The sequence below is a fragment of the Pipra filicauda genome, unplaced genomic scaffold (genome assembly GCF_003945595.2).
Source record: "Pipra filicauda isolate LSUMZ 115617 unplaced genomic scaffold, ASM394559v2 scaffold82_size2718185_pilon, whole genome shotgun sequence".
Lineage (NCBI taxonomy): Eukaryota > Metazoa > Chordata > Aves > Passeriformes > Pipridae > Pipra > Pipra filicauda.
In genome coordinates, this window is record NW_024105009.1 from 999,577 (window position 1) to 1,020,585 (window position 21,009).

Sequence of the window (21,009 nt, forward strand, 5' to 3'; positions counted from 1 at the left end):
AAACTAGTTGGGAAGACTCATAGATTCGCTGTTGTTTGCTGCAGCATTTTAGGATTATTTTTATTAGGTTTCTCTAGTCTGATTTGCAAAAACTGTGTTAACTTACAACCAGTTAGAAATTTGGTTTTGGTTTAGTAATAATATATTGCTACAAAAACCTGAAAATCAGTAGAGTTTGAAGAAAATAATATGTCAATGGAATAATGAAAGGAAATTTTAGTTATACATGGACTTCTCTTTAATATCACATAATAGTAAAATATCCTTCATATCCCTAGAGAAAAATCAAAAGCTATCAGTTTTACTGGATCACAAGTGAACTTCAGAAAGCTGGGACTGTGATGTTTTGCAGTGAAGGTATGAGTTCTGAGGTGTAAGGAAAGCTTTGTACATGGATTTGAATGTCACTTCTGCCACACAGAAATAGCATCCTTTTTTCAATTTTAAACGTTAGAATAGGTTTAAGCTATTTTTTTTTTAGCCTAAATACCTTTCACTATTCTGGTTTCTTAAATGTGTGTTTTATCTGCCTCAAAACTATTTAATCACATTCTGGCTGAAACATATAAAGTTGCTTTCTTAAGTTGAAATGGAATCATATGCCGATTATCTTCATTGTTGCTCAGAAGCCAAATAAAAATGAGGAATAGCATCAAAGCTTGGTTAATTCCTTAAAATCTTGGATGAAAGCAAGTTCAGGATGCAGGAGAAACAACGAAGTAAATGAAATGATTTTGTAGGGAATTCCATTTAAATGAAAATGGCACACTATGAGAGGCGAGAGGCACTTGCTGGTTTATTTTTTTTATGTTGGGTTTTTTTTTTTTGTACTTTATTTTTAGAATGCTTACATCTGATGAAATTAAATGTGTTAAGTGATGATGCACTTTTGAAAAAAAGTATGGGATACCTGACTAAATCCTTAGGCAATGGGTTACCTTTAAAAGCCTGGTTGTGATCTGGATATTTGACTGCACCAGTGATCAACCTAATTGATTTATTTTTTTTTTTTTAATGCCTGTACTAAATCTGGATTCAGTAATACTCTAGGTAAATTCAGAATCAATTAGAATTGGAAAGCAAGCTAAAAATTACTCAGTGGCAAATCTTCCAGTCATTGTAGAGAAAAGATTCTAACTGAAACATATTATGCCTTTTATTTTACTTTCTTACTTTATATAAGCCAATTTGACTATTTAATATATCAGGAAGAGATTGCTTTGGCTATTCTTATACCCATATTCACATGGCCAGCTTTAAACCACTAAAATATATCAGTTCACAATTCAGAGGAAAACAAAGTGGACTATTACATGATTAATAATGAGTAGTTATAGTACTCTGATTTCAAAAGCAGTTTTCCTCTCCTCCCTCTCCCCCCATCAATCTGTGATGGATTTACTTGGAAGGAAAGTAATGTATTGAGCAAATAACATGTTTTATTTTATACAACTTATAAATTTACATTTTACGTGTTTTGCTGTGTTCCTTTTGCTGTGTTATGAAATTATATTTCAGCCCATTAAATCTTACTGTAAAATCAAACTGACAACTAATACTGGCTTATTTCACCACAGTTAATTAAAAGTGGGTTTGTTTGGTTTTTAAGTTAGGCTGCTTTCTCAATATCCCTGCAGTAAAAATCAAGCATACCAAATAATCACAGGGGAAAAAAAGAGGATTTAAAACCAAACAAAAACCCTTCTCCCCCCCCAAAAAACCCAAGAAGCTCCCAAAACATTTACTTTCTGATTATCTGCCTGAAATATCCAAATCCACAACAGGAAAATAAATGCCAGTGAGGTGGAAATCATTTAAGCACAAAACACTATGAGATGTACACAGTGGAAAATATTGAAGGAAAAGACATACAAAATCATTTTTTCAGATTTATCTGAATAATACTTATCCTAGCTATGACTTGTATCTGAAAATAATCAGTGAATCTTTAAGGCAAGTGTCTTACAATATCCTTTAATAAATTGTTCCTACTTCTCTTTCCTAACAGATTAAATATTTTCAGATGTATAACTGTTACAGGTCACTGATCAGTAACAGTCGCCAATGGATATTTCCTAATGGTATTCAGGTAAATAATCTTAAAATATGTATAATTTCCTAATGTTTTATCCAAAGACATTTTTAGTGCTTCTAAATCATGAATAGTCACTAACCATCACCTTTATCATCAGTGGAAAGACCATCATACAGCTCAAATCTCTCTCTTTTGAAACAGTTCTTATTTTCACCAGTATCAATCTAGCACTAAGATATCAATCACATTGAATAACCTATAACCTATAGGTTAAAAAAGGCAGAAAACTGGCTGCTGGGAGGGTGTCTGAGTTGGAAGTACCTGAAGATACACCAGCCAAGTGGCTGTTGGGTTGTTATTTTTGTGTCCAGCATGTAAAAATGCAGTACAGGTGCTTGTATTTCCTTTCTTGATTCACTCTGCAGAGCACTCAGTGCCATGTGCACTGGCTCTGTGTATATAATCTCATTACTGGCTTTGCAGCTGTTTGATTTTACTCAAAGGTCAGCTTTGATGTTATTTCTATATCCAGGTCTCCCTTAAATTATGTTCTGAGGTTGACCTTTGACAGAGCAACTGCAGCTGGGAACAGTGATGTTACAGTTTATTTTTATAACTTTTCTGAATCCTAATTTTTATTCGCTGATTGGATGTGACAAGTGCATTAATTGCCACTCTGTCAAAGTTCTCTGGTATAATAGAATAATTGGGCTTTGAGGGAGAGGGGGGGAAAGAGACTTTTAAAAAAAATTAAAACATTTCTCTATTGAAGCTAATTGCTGATTGGTAACTAGCACAACATAACTGATTTTTATACCTGCTGAAACAATGAAAAACTGGTGGCGAAGTAAACTTGTTACAGCCTTCTTATAACAGGATGTGTCCTTCAATAAACAGGAATAACATCTCCATTCCTGTTTGCAGAAGTTTTAAGGTTATTTCAACTGTGCTAATTGAGAGAAAAAAAAAATCATGCTTGTTTTGACGTTTGCTAAAATGTGTCTTAAGTAAAAATTTCCAATAGGCTAAAACAGAAGCTACCTGAGTTTCTTAATGCCTTATGATGTCTTATGTGCAATTTTGTTCCTGGGATTGTCTTGATCCTGTAAGTGGCTGCACATCCAAGTTCTGAGTAGTCAGCATTCAGGGTCTGATCGGCTTCGTCCACTGTCAGGAGAATGCTTGTGTGGTCAGAACAAGCAGCCATAAATATATGTGTGTTTGCAGCATTAGGATCTATATTAAATATTATTAAATGTACATATTGATTCTTAAGTACTAGCCAAGAAAAACAATTATGTGCAACAATAATAACCTAAATTTATCTTTCTCGGGTCTCTCGTTGCTATTGCTCACTGGCTGGCTTTTTGAAAGACAGTTGAGGTTTGCACAAGTAAACTCTGTTTTTAGACAATAGTTTAACCTCATACTTGTGTGCATCTGTAACAAGTAGTCACAATGTTTGCTTAGGTACAAATTAAACTTTTTGCTTTAGTCAAATAAAGAGGCAATTTATCTATAAGAGGCAGGTACTGAACTAGAATTGATAACCATAATGGGATATTTATTGTGAGTTATCTAGACTACCTCTATCTTTAACTGAGGGGAGTACACACTTGTAAAGAGCTATCAATTTTATCCTAAAGTAAATTCCTAGAGAGGTTTCCTGCATTGCCCTCCACTGATACTTATTTCTCATCACTGGCTTGAGAGCTGGGCTGGCTCAGTGTGGATATCTGAGATTAGCTCAGATGACCCTCACCTCTGGGGCTGTTCCTGATAACAGTGGAGAAACCAGCTGAGTTGTCTTGGAAGAATGTGCATAATTTTGGTTAGAGGGTCTATACACAGCAGTTTGCCAGTATTGATCCCTGCAACACAGTCAGTTTTGGATAAATTCCTGGTCACTGGAACTGCTGGTTCCCTTTCTTGGTGGGATGCAAGGAGGGTGCGTGGAGAAGATGCTAGAAGTGATTAGTACTTCTCTGACTTGAGGACTTAAGTGTTACCCAGCTTCCTTCTGGTAAACAGAATAGTAATTTGCTCAACAATTTTTTTCTGAATAGTCAACTTCAACATTGTTCATTTGCTGTGCAGTGGTTTTATATTTTGTCAGCTCACAGTGATGTAATGTCTCTGAGAGTGATCATTTTATGATCTAGAACATTTGAATATTCCTAGTCTAAATACATTATAAAATGAAAGGAATAGATAATACGGATGTAAACCCAGAAACTGTGCTTATAGGTTCTGGCTTTGATATTAGAAAGCAGGATGAAAGAATCCAAGAGTTCCGCATCTGGAATGCACACTATACTGTAAATTGTAATGTGGTGTCTTCAAGAGGGACTCTTTAAAGCTAAATTCAGGATAAAGGTGCTAGATACAGTATAATTTTATTCTCAGAGGCTTAAAGTTCAGTGAGGTACAGAAAATTCTAAGAGGATTACACTAAGAGGGGAAAAGGCTCAGATGCACGTTCTGGATGTATGTACTTTAAAAAGGTCTTCAGATTTAGGTATTAGAGCTGAGCCCCTGGCTGTTACTTTTAATCTTTTATTGCCAAATAAAACCTTTCCAGCAGAGGAGACTTCAGGATGTATAATCCTCATGCATAGGCCTGGGATTGTAGCTAACCTTGCCAATTAGAGCCTGTTGTTCTTTTATCACTGAGAAAGATCATCTGTAAACCAGCCAGTTGGGATAGACAGTCATCAACTGATATAATCTCTCAGAATTTTGTCAGCTGCTTTGGGTTTCTGTCAGAGGGCTTGGGGGAAAAGTCGCTGTTATTGGGTTTGGGGGTTTTGTTTTGACAAATGTTGCCCTTGCCATAGTTCAGCAGGCTGTTTCTGCTGGGATTTTAGAGGCATTATTGTGTACCTTTCTGTGTTCTTCCTCTTTTGGCAGAATGTGAAATGCTTTGAATGTCTCTGTAAAGATCACTAATTTCTTTCATTCATAGAGGGGAAATTTTCAGCGTTTTGGATAATTCAAGTCTGATTTTCCACCATGCTGTTGCATTTTATGTATAACCATTCAATACTCAAGGTGCTTTGAATACAAGAAAACATAATAGATGAAAGTAATTGAGACCCATTTATGAGTTAAACACATTAAGTAGAGTTTAGCCCTTTACTGTGAATACTTTGTCAAACTATTGTTATTAGAATGAATTTTTGTTAATATAAAAAACAAGATGAAAAAAACTTAGATTGCCTACAGTTTTGATTTGACGGCACTGGCATTCTTTTTGAAGTCTTTCCCCTTGAATGTTTTTTAGCTAAGTGAAACCCTGTATTATTAATCAGTGAACAAACCCTTTTTATTCTCAATTTTACTTTTTTTTTTGATTTTTTTTTTTTTGGTAGGCTTTTATTAGATCCATTATATTCTTTTCTAAGTTTTACAAACTAATTTAAGAGAATTTCGTGTTTATCTTATGCTTAAGAGAACTCCAAAGTGCCATAAAGGCACCATGTCTGTAATTTGTGATACAACAGTTTTGCATGGCACAATGAAATAATCTGTATAATTTTTCCTGCTGTTTGCAAACTTCACAAACTTTTCCAGCTTTGTTTGCAGCTTTGACTGCTCTGTCTCAGCTAAACTCCTCTGTAACTCTCTCATGGGATGCTAGGCTTAAACAAGCTGTCAAATTAATTGAAAAAGTTGAAGTCCCCAAAAAGAAAGTCAACAGCCAGTCATTTCTGTAGATCCTATTTCATCTGATTCTGTGTTTTAAAACACTTGTGGGCCAAGAGTAGCATGATGTTGACTCTTTCTGTACTGTGAAAACCATGACGTTTCTTTTTACTGCCGGGAATTCTATTCTTGTGATCAACCACTAAAAGAAATATTGAAAGGTTAGAATTTCTAACCTAAAATTAATTAATGTCACTGTAAACATTGTGTGGCAATTACCTCTTTCTGTGGGTGTTACTTCTTACAAAAGGTTTTTATTTATGAAAAGGAGTCTGATCTTCACCATGAGACCATGGGAGCTCTACCAGCTCTGCTCCCAACAAGGGTGGAGGAGTTTTGGATAAATTCCTGGTTGTTGGAACTGGAATGCAAGGAAGGGAAGTCCTTCTCATGTTTCTGTCAGGTGTGGGCTGTAGAAGGTTTGAAATGCCCATGGAAGGGCAACCTGGGAATCTGATTCTACTTTCCCTGTGTTTGCACTCTCGCTGCATTTTGAATATTCCTCTCGTGGCAACAACGGTGGATTTTTGTCCTTCTTCAAAGTTGAAAAGGCTGGATTGATTTGAATTTCAAAGAGAATTGAACTTTAAATTTGGGAATTATTGTTCTAGGCAGGAACAATAATTTCTTGGGCTAAACCAGAAACAATATATTCTAAAGTGATGCCCCTTAGTTTAATTGCTGTGAGATAAACTCTAGTTTCTCTAATTTTGCCAGTGTCCTGATTGTAAAAGTTACCATGAGGAAAACAGAATCTTAAAATGCTTCTAGTGGAAATAAGTCTCTCTCTCTCTCTCTCTCTCTCTCTTTCTCTCTCTGGTAAAATATTACTGGGAAATCTGAGCCAGTATTCAAATGGAAGGGGACAGGGGAAGTTGGTTTTTGTGTTGGGTTTTTGGTTTTTTTCCCCTGTACTCTGATCAAGTGGCAGAGAAAGCTTGGAAGGAATTACAGTGTCTAAGCCTTGTAGTCACAAAAGCACAAGTCAGTGACAGAAAAGAGTCATAAGAAAAATAAAGATAGAATTGAAAACTTCTAACTAATCTTTCCTTGAAAAAGACATGGTTGAAAATAACACTAGAATTTAATGAAACCCATTGTCCTTATTTAATGTCCTCGTAATTCCATAAGGAACAGAAAAATAACTGAATATCAAATAATTCCTAAACAACAAAAGTAAGAAACATGTTTGAAATTGCTACAACTCCTATTTTATTTTAAACTTTATTCAAGTAAAAGAGATCTTTACAACTATTCAGATGTTCTGGCAAATTATCTAGGTCAGTAAGTCTTCCTAGAGAGGGCTAAAGTTAGTACAGAGTTCACTTGATTCTAGGGTTCTATTCAAATATCTTTTGGTTCAAAATCAGGATTTGAACATTAGATTTAATTTCTAAGGCTTTTTCTTTCCTTCTGTAATTCAGCCCAATGTTCCTCTCATATTTCACTGAAAAAAAAAAAAGAAAATCACATAATTTAGTATCTCTTATTTGCAGTCTGGAATTTTCCTAACTAGCAAAGTGATAATTTAAAACATCAATAACTTGTTTCCCCGCTGAGAACAAATTATTTTTATCTGTATAGTTTTAATAATTCCTTTTTTTTTTTGTAGTATGAAGATCAGAAGCTTCTTACTACAAATTTCTTGAACTTCTATGAAGGTCATAAAAGTTTTAGAAAGCCTCCTTGGAGGTTCTGAAGACCTGAAAATACTAACCACTGAACAACTAGGTTCAAATTCAGGGCTGTCCCAGCTCTGAGCAGGATTTTGGGGTAGATGAACTCCTAAGGTCTCCTGCAACATTCTGTGACTTAATCTTTTTGTCTGTTTGCTTTTTCACCAGAGCCTTATAAAAAGCATTTTCTTGATGAAACATTTTTCTAGAAGCAACGGAGCTTCTAGAAAGCTGATGTGACCCTGACTTTCGGTGTGGGTTTTCTACTCTGCTGGAATGGAAACAGAGTAAAACAGGTCCTTGTGGCATAACTTGGACTGGGCTGCCTGCCTGTTAAAAACGGGGGTAATTGTTGGCTGTTCTCTCAACCGACAGCAGAGGGAGCGAATTCTAATGAGAGTTCTTATTCAAATTCTAGGGAGAAGGGTCGAGGCAGGGTCTTTGATTCCAAGTTATTGGCTAACATGGAGTAATAATTTTATTTCTTGGCAGAGACCCTACTGGAGGTGATAGAAAATAGGGGAGAAGCTGCTACTGCTGTCCTTCTCTTGAATTCCCCTCACTGAACAATATAGCATAATCTGATGCCAGAAACTGCAAGTGCAAAGAACTCCAAATGAATTCCTGAAGGAAAGGAGAAACCTGACTTATGCCACTTTATCATGCACTCGAATTGAAAACAAATATATTTAACCTTTTAGAAAGCTTGTAGAAGTCTTGGAATACGTATTTATGAATATTAATACAGCTTGGATTAAACAAAAAACTGAACTATGTTTAAAAATATTTCTACAAGAAAAAACAAAGGTGATACTGCAGAAAAAAACCCCAGAATAGTTTTGTGATTTACTTTTTTAGAAGTGTATTACATGCCAGATATTATTAAAGCCTTGCTTAGCCCACAGTCAAATGCTGAAGACCTATTATTGATGTTCTGAATGCTAATTGCTTCCACCACATTATCTTCGTTGTGAAGCTTCACCTCTTGATGAATGTAACCAGCCTCTGAATGCCAAATCAGCCCCATCAAGTTCAAGTCAAAGGTCTGGCAACAACAGAACCTTTCCACACTCATCAGATGCATTATCATATTGCCAACTTTCCTGCTAAATGTGAACTCCTTGTACTGCCTGGATTTATCTGGAGGGAGGTGGTGATACTGTAAGTAGCTCATCATTCAGACAGCACAAGGAGTATTTACCCAATTAGCTGGTTTAGCCTGGGATAGTGTTACACTCGCTATTATTTAGAGTTTTGATATCTGTCAAGAATTACAGGACAGATAGCTTACTCTGTGTGTGTGTGGTGTGTGGATACATTAAGTCATGTGTCTACGTGATTTACAGAATTCAGCTAAACTCCAATTTGTTTATTTCTGGTATTAATTGATCTTTTTTTATTGATACACCTAAAAGGGAACATTCTCCTTGTTCACCTCACATAAGTGACCACCACAAAGTCCATTCCTGAAATCTCAGTGTATGTGCTTTCTAAATCTATTATTTTCGATTAAAATTTTTCCTGAAGATTAAGAGGAAGATTCACATTACTCTCAAAACATGTAACACCGAACTGGATTAGTTTTTAATAATTCTGTCAAATTTGGATGTTCCTTTTTTTTTTTTTTTTTTTTTTTTTTTTTTTTTTTTTTTTTTTTTTTTTTTTTTTGGTATTTTTTTGGATTTTGTTGTTTGTTTTTTTCTTAAAGCATTTACTGAACTGTCTAGTCCTACTGGCAAAATGACTTAAACACATTTTGATAGACCATTTACCTCATCATAAATTTGTCTTAGAAAGAGTTTGTTTTGTGGTACAGGTTTTAAGACACATGATGAACAGCATAATGCCCCAGTTCCTTCTCCAGCTATCATATCATATTTGAGCAAGGATCAATGGTCTTTTTGTAATCAAAACATGAATATTTGTGTTTAAAGGCTTTTTTTTCTCCCCATTATTTCAGGACACACAGGTCTCCCTTTGCATCTTAATGAGGTTCACCTCATTTGTCTTTTTTGCACGAAAACACTTATTTATTGAGTTAGGAAAAGCAACCCATATCCAAAGCATGTAATCAGAAGCTAAAGATGAACGTAGGACCCTCAGAAGTTCAGTTCAGTCAGCACAGGGCTGCCTGAAAGCTTCTTTGAATCCACCTAAAATGCTTTTGTATGGAAAGCTCATGAAAGTGGCACTTTTATGATTTCTGGGTTTTTGCATATTTTCTGTTGCAGTCAAGTCAGCAATTCAGGACAAACTTATGGTGCTTCCATTTCTGGCCTCAGGTAGCAGAAGGCAACACAATACCTGTGAAGTTCAGATAAAAAACTTTATTAGAACTTGTAAAATCATATAGTCCAGCTCTTGGATATGCTGCTGAAACATTGATTTGCATGCTTCATTAAGCAAAATAATGTTTTGCTGGCATTCTATAGTACACAGGTAAACTTCAATTATCATTTTTTTTTATCCCTTGCTCCTGTGTTAGATAATGTTATCTGAAATATTTCCAGGTGTTGAGCTGTATTTGTACAGCAAATCTTTCTTAGGAGCTACAAAATATTTTGCAGGCTGACATTTTTCTAATGTTACCACTTAATCAGAAGTTAAGAATGATTATTTATTATTGTGTAGAAAAAATGTACAAGCAGAAAATGTTCTTAGAAATATATATAGAAAACCCACCAATATTCCACCAATAAGTAGCTGCTAGTGGCATTTTCTACTATAAGTTTTTAAGAAGGACTGAAATGTGCAATGTTGACAGTTGTCACTGAAAATGTCCTTTATAAAATAATTCCCTCTACTTCTAATCTTTTCTTACCCTTACAGTCAGTGTAGTAAAATGTTGAAAACAAAATACTTTAATGATATTATTACTGCAGCCATTCCTATTTTAAAATGGGGCTTAATCAAAAAATATTTTTGAGCCATTGATTTGTAGCAAAGGTTTAAACAATCTGCTTCTGTGGTTTGTTTTTGGAAGCAAAACCAAGTTCAAACTGGACTTTTGGCACATTTTAACCAGCATTGTTTCAGACTTGGAGTAAAACTTTATATTGGCTCGAAGACTATAGATTTGTTGCAATCTTTGCAGTTCACTGAACTTTTTTTCTTTTTTTTTTTTCCCTATGCATACATATTTCAAGTAAACTCTGTGGTTATAACAAGTGACACGTTATGGACCCTAAATCGTTGCACTGTGAAATATGCACAGAAAAAGGACAAATGAAGATATCAAGGGTCTGTTCCATTTTTCAGTGAACTGTAAAATGCCACCCTTGTTGTACAGCAGATCACTGGTTCTGAGCAGGGCTCATTGACTGCTAAGTTGTGGATAGTGTTTCACTTTCTGCAACTGTTAATATCCCGGCTTATCCAGGCATAATGACCTCTCTATTTGTGACACATTGTTGAATTTTCTGGTTCTTTTAACTTATTCAAACCTTTTTTTTTTTTTTTTTTTTTTTTCCCCTTTTCTCCATTCATTGGAAGGCTGGAAGGCTCTGAATTGAGCTGTGGTACAGACCTGCCTCGCTGTTGGTCAGCCAATTACAGTTGAAATCGGTGGTGGTGGCACATCTGTAGGTAAATATAAATTTAAAAGTGTAAAGGAGAGGTATTCTACATCTGCACTAGCTCTTCTTTTGTAGGGGGTGCTGCGTGTGTTTTGGATAATATTGGTATATCTGCAATATTGTTTGGCTTCATTAGTTCTGATACAGTAAGTAATCCATACTGCAATAATCTGTATTATCCTATAGCTGACATTTGATGTTTAAATGGATTGGAATTAGATTCCAACTTCATGACTAGTCACTAAATTACTATTACATCATAATACCTAAAGTATTGAATATTTTAAATGTTGATAAAGAGTTACATTTTTAAGGACTTTGACACTTCAAAATATGAAAAGAGAAAGGAGTTTTATGTAGTGTACAACGTTGGGTGTTCAGACCTGAATGCTTCCTCTGATCTTTCAAGGATCTGAAGTTGGTGGAAGTGTACCATGTTAGTTCAGATTAGGACCCATGCCTATATTTTTATTCTTCTGTTTGTTCCCCACCAAAAGAACAGTGTTTATTAGTTTTTATTTGCATAGTATGTTCTGAATAGCTCCAAGTTTTCTCTGGCCCTGCCATGAGGAAATTGAATTTTGTAGGGCTGTTTAAGCTGCCTCCAATAATAAGTAGAGTATATTTGTGTATTCCTGGAATATGTCAGGTGTATAAATATTTTACTTATCTTCAACATTGCTGACTGTCTTTTATGCTGTGTTTTCTATGCCTCCTTCCTTCCTAAAATCTGTAAATCTTGCCATACTTCACTGACAGAGAACTTTGAAATCCATATATTGAATAATATGGTGGCTCTAATATTAAATACTGAAGACTTTTCTCCTGGTATCAGTTTGTATTTTTGTGTCTATCGTTGAAATGTTCTCAAACTCTCTGTTGGTAAATCGAGGCCTCTACGATGTGGTGAGGTTATTAAAAAAAAAAAAAGGCAAATATTGATTTAGATGTTGATGCCAGTCTTCCATAGCCTTCAAGAGCCTGAAAAGAATCCACTTACTGTCTTTTTATGTGGCTCCCTGTGAAAGCACCTGCAAATATTTGCAACATTGGCCATCACTAGGCCTAGGCCACCACAGAAGAGTCAAAGGGGAAGGAAGATCTCTTAATAAATTATACCTATTACCTAGTTCAGCATGCCATCATTTGCTAAGATGGATGTGTTCCCAGTGGCATAGCTCCAAGGGGTCACTGTGCCTTTTATGCCTGGACTTTTCAGAGAAGAAATGACTGCACGGGATAGGATGAATGTTTTGCTAGACCATTGGGCACATTGATTTTTATTTTCATGGATATGTAGATCAAATTGAAATAACCTAAAGGGGCTGATGTGATACCCTGGGACTGTTAGGCATGTCAAGATTTGTAGCAAGCCTGTGTGTTTCTACTTCTTGGTACTCCCTGTAGAAAAATAGCGTGGGGTGTCATTGAGATCTGTCACTCGCTGACACTTAGGGGGAAAAAAATAGCCCCTACCTCTGCTAGACATTCCCTAGACACGTCCCAGATGAATAAGACTGTGTACTGAACCCAGTTTTGATTTATTTACATTTAAAGCAAGTGTTCTGCAAGTCAGACACGCACAGTCCTGGCTGGCTGATATATCCTTAAGCAACTGTCTGTATATTGGCATGTGAAGAATTCCTTCTTGCCTGATGTAGGACACTGCTTCAGAAATGTGTTTTTGTAAACACCCTGAAACTACAGAGCAAGAGCAGCTTCTATTTGAAAACTTGATAACATTGCATTTATTTAAGGAACCTTTGTTCAACTGTCATGTCAAAAGGAACTATTTATACAGCTATAAAATGTCAGAATTCATAGAGAATGAAGATATTTGGAGAACAGAAATTAAGAAAAACCCAAACGGCACAAACTTAATCTTATTTGAAATTTAGACTTTTGAATTTGCCCGGGACATTTAAAGATTTATTTTTTTTTAACATGGATTTGTATCACCCAAGGCTCAAGAAAAAAGTGATGTTATATGGGTTATTTAGATCTCAGACTGTATTTTAAACATCAGAGTCATAATTTTCCCTGTATATGTGCAGTGCCTTTTGTTTTATTTGAAGCTGTTTTACAATTTAAAAAAACCTGCATCACTCTTAGGTAAAGATGAAGTTATCTTTATATCATACAAATTTAGCAGATATGCCTGTGGAATATAAATTTAAGTTTTGTGACTCTCTGATTTTTGTTCAGCTGATATAGATAACTTAAAATTTATCTAATGTTTTAGAGCTTGTCAGATTGACAGGGAGATTGCAATTTTTGTCTTACTGTCAGGAATATCTACTTTTCCTCTTCTTCTTAGCATGTATTGTTCCCAACTTCCATATCTGGCATAAAAGTGTTGCTCAGTGTCTCTCTTTTGATATATAAAGAAAGGTTGGTTTTAGTAAAGAAGTGACCACAAGAAGCTAGTCAGGGACAACTTATTAATTTTATATAGTTTGACTTGTAAGCTGATTTTCACCATTTCTTTAACTTATAAAAGACTAAAAATTTGGACTGGCTTCAAGAACCTTACTATAAAGGCTTTACATTCCAATATGTTTGACTTTCAAAGTTATTTTTTTGTAAATCCTCAGAAACAGATGCAATTCTGATATAGAAAATCAGGCTTAGACTATTCTTGGGAAATATGACACTTTCTGATCTATTTATTGAGTATTGCTTTAATGCAGACAGTGAAATAAAACGCTACATATGGATATGTACGTATATATCTTTGGAGTCACAAATAAAATAATATTTACCTATATATTTTGAGAAAATGAATGAAGCTACATGTGTAGTGATGCTCCTCAGGGTTCAATTCCAGGGCCACTTCTGTTCCATATCGTTATCAATGATTGGGATGCAGGAGTTGAATGTACCAGTAGCAATTTTGCTGATGATACCAAACTGGGATGTGCTGTTGACCCTCTTGGGGGATGAGAGACCTTGCAGAGGGATCTAAACAGGCTGGAGCTTTGGGCTGTGATTAATGGGATGGAATTTGACAAGTCCATGTGCTGGATTCTGCACCTGGGATGGAGTAGCACTGGGCTCAGGTATAAATTGGGAGAGGAGAGAGAGAGCAGCCCTGCAGACAGGGATCTGAGGGGCTGGTCAGCAGCAACTCTATAGGAGCCAGAGTGTGCCCTGGCAGCCAGGAGGGCAAACCTCATCCTGGGGGGCATCAAACACAGCTCAGCCAGCCAGGAAAAAGAGGTGATTATCCCCCTGAGTTCAGTGTTGACATGGGCTCGAGTGCTGTGTGCAGTTCTGGGCCCCACAGTTTGGATGTGAAGGTCCTTGAATGCATCCAGAGAAGGGTAACAAAGCTGGTGAAAGGGTTGGAAGGAATCACAGAATATGCTGAGTTGGAAGGGACCCACAAGGATCATTGAGTCCAACTCCTGGCCCTGCACAGGACCATCCCCAAGAGTCACACCCTGTGCCTGAGAGGATCATCCAAAACCTTCCTGAGCTCTGTCAGCCTTGGTGCTGTGACCTCTGCCCTGGGGAGCCTGGTCAGTGCCCAACCACCCTCTGGGGGAAGAACCTCATTCTAATATCTAACCTCAACCTCCCCTGACCCAACTTCAGGCCATTCTGACTTTGGCCTTTTCTAGATTGGAGAAAAGGAGGCTGAGGGGTGACCTCATTGCTCTCCGCAGTTTCCTGAGGAGGGTAAGAGGAGAGGGAGGTGCTGATCTCTCCTCCCTGGGATCCAGTGATACGTGGGAATGGTTCAAAGCTGTGGCAGGAAAAATTCAGACTTGACATTAGGAAGCATTTCTTTACCAAGAGGGTGGTCAAACAATGGAATTGGCTTCCCAGATGGGTGGGCAATGCCCCAGGCCTGGCAGTGTTTAAGAGGCATTTGGACAATGCCCTTTGTAAATATGCTTTAACTTTTGGTCAGCCCTCAAGTGGTCAGGAAGTTACAATAGATAGTTGTTGTAGGTCACTTCCAACAGAGCCTGTCTATTTTAGATAGAAAAAAAATATTTTCAGAAATCTCTTTTCTTTTTCATAATGAAGGGGTTTGGGTTCAAATTAAATTCAAAAGATTAATGAAAAATGTAATAATTATGAAACTGATTTAAAAATTCTGATGTTGATGATATCATATGGAGCTGCAAAATTGTTCTGAGGTAGGTTTTTCTGATTTATTTTGCTCTAGTATAAAAATTAATTGATCTTCACTCCAAGAAGTCTTAAGACATGATTCATTTCCCATTCCTTTAGAATAAGCTGTAGAGGACTTAATTCTTTTCCACATCTTTATTTACTGCATTACATGCTTATTCATGGTGTTAGCTTCAGAAATCAAGTGTTATTTCCTGGCAAAGTCATGCTATTTGAAGTGTAAATGCTGTTTTATCTGCTAATTTATATTTGTGTTTTAGAAAAATGAGATGTAGCTCTTTGAGTTACTCATTTTGTATCAGGAACAAAAGCAGCACCTATCAACAGTGGGTTTAGGAATCACTGGCTCCATGTACTGTAAAGTATTGCATTATATCTGTATTTGGCAAATACTAGTTTTTGGTTTGGTTTTTTTTTTTTTTTTGTTTGTGTATTCCCTTTTTCTATATGAAACCTTCAATGAATGGTGTTTGCTATTTTGATGCTGTGATACCACTATGTTATTTGTTGTTCATGTTATTTTTATAAATATCTTCTATTTAATGAATAAATAGAAACTTACTATGTCCTCTAAAAATTACTTTAAATTTAACACAACTTGTTCATAATTTTACTTGTGAATTTTGATTTTTATTTTGGTTTTAATGTTTTGTTTCTTGAATTGCAGTTTCAATTATGTAGTAAAAATGGGCCTTATTCCTTAATCTGCATAGTAACCTGTGATAACTAAGAGTCAGTGTTTAGAAATGAGGCAACTCTAAAAAAAAACTAAAGAGCAATTGATATCTAAAATGTCAATTTAGATTCTCTGCTCTTATACATATTTGTTAACAGAAGCTTAAAACACATTCTGGGGTAGAAATTAAGACCATTAAGCTCAAGCTTGGTTACTAACACATTTCTATTAGCAGTTAACAAGCACAAAATAGAAAGAATTCATTTATTGAACAAACATGGCAAAACTAGTAAATAGGGAAATGTTCTTTGATTAAAGAAGTTACAGGCATCCTGTTTTTATTCCAAATCATACAACACCTTTGTGTAAAATTAAGGTGCTGTGGGGAGAATTTTGAGATACAATCCTTAATGTTGTTGTGGATGAATCTCAGTGAGTTTTGAAAAAGTCCTCTGTCAAAGAAGGTGTCCTAAACCCAGCACTGAAAATTAATTTTTTTTTTTTAATATTCAGGTCTAAGCAGAAATGTTAAATTTAGAAACACCTGTCTCTGCTGTAAACTAGAAAATTAATTGCAATAGAGGGTTTTTTTTTGAAATAGTGTTGAATTACTGTTTGCTTGTCCTTACTCTTGCACAGTTAAAAAAAGTAATACCTTTAAAATAGATTGTTGATATAAAATACAACATATTTTCCCGGAAAAATAAATTTGAGATGTTCCTTTCCAGTAGGCTTGGTCGGATCAAGAGCTTAAATGGCAATGAAAATGTGGGTGGTGTGAGGGCAGTGATGTTCAGTGCACGGTGCTGAGAGAGGAGCTGCTCCTCGTTTGTGTTTGCTGTGGCCAGGCATCTCTGCCAGCAGATAGCTGGAAGTCTGATGTTTTGCAGGTCACCTGGTTCATACAAGTTACTGCCAGGAATCCGTGGACAGCAATGGAAGGCTGGTGGAGTGGGTTTTTAATCCCCAGAGCCTTGTTATCTTCCAAGAAATAACTAACAAGCGGTTTTGCGTTAGCAGACCGGTGGGTTGTATCCAGTGATTCGTGCATCTGAAGATTCTTTAAATTGTGCCTTTTTCTGAGCACTTGAACATTTTGAAGACATTCACAGATGTGCTGGCAGCATCTGCAGCATTTCATATTCTTGACCTTGAGCAAACTGCAGAGAACCACTGTCCAGTAGCAAGTCAATAACATTCCACTCTGGCACCAACCTTCATCCTTTCACCTGGACATTGGATTAGACTCTGTTACCCACACACTTCCAACAGTCTTATGAAGTGGTGACCACATTCCCATTGTTTTGTGTATTATCTGGAATTATGATCCAGATCATCAGTAAATTAAAACTAAGTTGTCAGCAGTACAATTCTTTATTTCTCTATGCATACTGATTGTTATTTATACAAAAAAATATTGTAGTTTGCATTTCCAAAGTTGATAATTATAACACTATTTGGTTCTAACCTGTATTTCTTTTTATCAGGAAAAAATACTAGTAGTTAGTAGCAGGTCTCTTTGGAAAATGGTGTATTTCTCCATGTATTTCACATTCACTTTATCTGTAGTGTCATGTTATTTTAAGTTGCAGCATATGTAGGCCAACAAAAACTGACATAAGGGAAAGCAGCATAATACAGTGTAATGATATGTGACACATCCAGAATGAGGAGGAAACTCTCTTTCTTGGAACTAGTACCTATTGCTTACTGTGTTTGCCATTAACATACTCTCCTCCATGCAACACTCTCCCCTATGCAATCAAGGTACTCTTTACCTATGTCATAAAATACAGCTTGTCTTGAAAAAAACCCCAGCAAAATCATCAGTGATTTTTTTGAGACATTGATTCATAATTCAACCCTGATATTGCTTTCCTGATTCACAAACTATTCTTATGCAGAAACAAGGAATTAATCTTGATATTTTTCCCTTACATTTTAGTTAATAGATTAATATTTGACATCATTCATATTTGTGAAAGGTCAAGCTATGTACTCATTCATGTGAACCTTATAGACAGCTTAAAAGAGAGATATAAGTCAATAAAAAGTAAACTTAAAAATGTAAGTAAATGAAATAAGTCAAATATCAATTCTAGGAAGGAAGCAAGATAAACTAATCAAGCTCTTTAACGTGCTCTGAGTTTTGAACATGTATTTCACAATAGATTGCATTTCACTGCCCCACAGTGAACTGGATTTGAGTACAAATACGAGTAATAACTATCCTTTTATTGTGTTCCTTTTAACATAGGTCAGTTCTCAGCTTGCACTCATTGCATGGTTGCCAAATGCTTCCTTCTGTCACAGAAACAGCAACGGCACGAAAGGTGAAAAGCAAGAGAAACGACCCAGAATCACTTTTCTTGGCAGCAAGTGGCAAAGTGAGTGTGAAGTTCTCATAGAGGAAGAATTTGTTACTTAAAGAAATAACAACTTCCCTCATTATTCGTGTAGTCAAGTCTGAAAAACATACGAGAAATCTAAGTGAATGTATTTTGTCAGAATTAAAATGCAGATGGAACTATGGAGCAGGATATAAAAGTTTCATAATATACTGTCTATACAAGTTGATAAACAGCAGGAGTTACTCTTATTGATTGGTGAAGAATTTTTTTTTCCTTAAGAAATAAAAGCACCCCACTGTTTATTGTATTCTTGCTGTTGAAGGGATTTATTTTAAAGTAAAATATAAGTGGTCCTAAATTGAAAATAACAGCACTCATGGGAAAACTGAGAGAAGGCTCAAAAAAAGAAATCATGCAACTGAAGCTAAAACCAGAACTTTTCTGTTAGTGTCCAGTACAAATCAAGATCAAAGAGCCTAAATATTTTACTGTTATTAAGTATTCTTAAGACACAAGCAAAAAAGTCTTCTCAGAACTCAAAGGTAGGTTTCAGTTTTGGTATTTTGTTTTCTACTTGAGCTTAGAAGTTTCACTGAATCTGTGGGATGCCCATTTAGAATTGGCTTTGGAAAATATGCCCAAGTGCTTAAATACTGTAGTAGTACCTGCCTTATGAATGAAATTCCTTATGTTTATTCACTAATGAGTTATGGAACAGAAAAACATGGCTTTTTTTTTGTACTTGTGGGAAACTTCATTTTGTGACCGTAGGGTTTTAATAGATTATTGATTTCCATTTGTTAAAGTGTTACCTGTCAAAGTATTTTAATAACTTCTGGTTTTGGTCTAACTTAGTCTAGTTAATATTATATGCTTCCTATTGAAAAGTAGTAGAGGTGCTCATAGAACTTTAAACTAAAATTTTCATTATAAATAAGAACTATTTTCTATAAATAAAGATTCTGCCCAATTTCATTATTAAGACAGCAGACTGACCACTGCTTAAATTGGAGTAGCACCTGAGAAACTGCCCTGCATTCATTTCCCAGACTGAGCTAAAGAAAACAAATTTGATCATATTGCCATGGTGTGAGATCTGGATTTTGTAAGATTAGGTAGATGAGATGTCAATGTCTCAAATTCAAGATTGTGGTATTTAAGTTGTGAGTGGTTGTTTTTTTATTTGTGGCATTTTGCCGTGTAAGCAAGGATCAAAAGAGTATGAAGAAGGCAAATTGACTTCATTAATGAATTAAAACAGTAAAATTTTCTCAGGTTTCAAAACCATCAGGAAGGCCTTTTCTGTATGTGACATGTCTTGATTTCAGAATATGCTGCTTTTAACTTCTTTTAATATAACACATGGGAATGTGTGCCAAAATGTCACCTATATTTAATTAAATATTACCTCAAGACGGGGATACAGAATTTTGTTTCTTCGTATTTACAAGAATTTTCATTTTGAGAGCTGTTGGTCTTTATCCCTAAACTGATACATGTAATATTCAAATATTTTGGGGGATTTCCTCACTTTAATGCATATAAAAAGGTCATTATCCACTGCTGACTTTGAAAACTTTGTGAAATACAAAGTTATCTACGTGCAGGGAACTCTTGTGCCGTCGGGTACATCGACCACCGCTTTTCCCGCTGTTGCCTGGTGTTTAGACTGTTGTGATTCTGCTGATGTAGCTGATGGTTTTTGTCTTCATTATTCCTCTGCCGTTGTCCTTTCCTACAGGCTTACCCTGAGTTTGTCCTGACCTACCTAGAGGAACTAAATGAAAGAGAGGAGGTGACCCAGACAGAAAACCGTATTCACCATGGGGCCTGGGCTGCAGCTCATCAGGAGATAGACAGCAGCTCAGCAGAAGAGGTCACACTATTAAGCCAGAGGCAGGTCAGAGACAGTCCCTTCAAAAACACATTTTGAAAAGAGAAATATCAGTGTGGAAGTCAGCTTATTTCCTTAAAAAAAAAACCAAACAAACCCCTTTGATTCCTTTAATTTAGTAAGATATTTATATATTAGGCAAGTAATAGTTACGGACAGGATTATAAATGGATAAAAATATGTGTTTATTTCTGCCTTAGAACAGTCTATGCTCACAGCGCATGTAGGACAAATTTTTGAAATTTCCTCTGTGGAAAAAACTCAAGGAAGGAAGAGAAACAACAACAAAAAAAAAACCCCAACTCACAAGATCTCTAGATTTGTGCCTCTTGATGCATCTTGACATAGCTATTTGTATTTCTGACATTTTCTGCTAATCAACAGCCTCGCTTGAAAAAGTAGACACACATTATTTTAATTAGCAATATATAAATTACCCGGTTGTACTTTCATCTCTTAGGTTCTGCAAAAAAAAAAAAAAATATGTCAGCAACCCCAATCAGAAACAACTTTCAGGACCTTTGGACGCCCATTTAATGCCTGCAGATCCCCTAGGGGAGACTCCACAGCTGACAGTGGCACTGGTGAGGAAACCAGAAGCGAAACCTCCTAAGGCCCCAGCTCAAAGGTAAGCCACTGACAGAACTGATATTTATTGTTCAATGACATTAGATGTTTTCCTTCGGTTTCATGTAAGATTGATTTCCTGGATATTATTGAAATATCTCAGAAAGCCTCTGGCTGAGAAGCAAACAGGGATTTTGACCAAAATTAATGAAAAGGGGTGACATTTATGAGCTTCTTTTTTTTTTTTTTATTTATTTTTTTTTTTAATTTTTTTTTATTTTGAAGATTGATGTGGATGATGTTTGGTAATAATTGTAAGTTTACTTTTGAATTTTTTTCTCTCATTATCATGCAAGTTACATAAAGAAATAGGACTTGTATCTACAC

General features: G+C 35.8%; 1 long non-coding RNA gene across 1 annotated transcript; it reads left to right on the forward strand.

The window, feature by feature from the left end:
- The first annotated feature begins 2,011 nt into the window (after nt 1–2,011).
- LOC120325102 lies at nt 2,012–20,678 on the forward strand. The gene is made up of 5 exons (XR_005566924.1): nt 2,012–2,089; nt 10,909–11,001; nt 18,068–18,197; nt 19,903–20,061; nt 20,516–20,678. It is a non-coding gene; the product is annotated as an uncharacterized LOC120325102 (long non-coding RNA).
- Nucleotides 20,679–21,009: the final 331 nt, after the last annotated feature.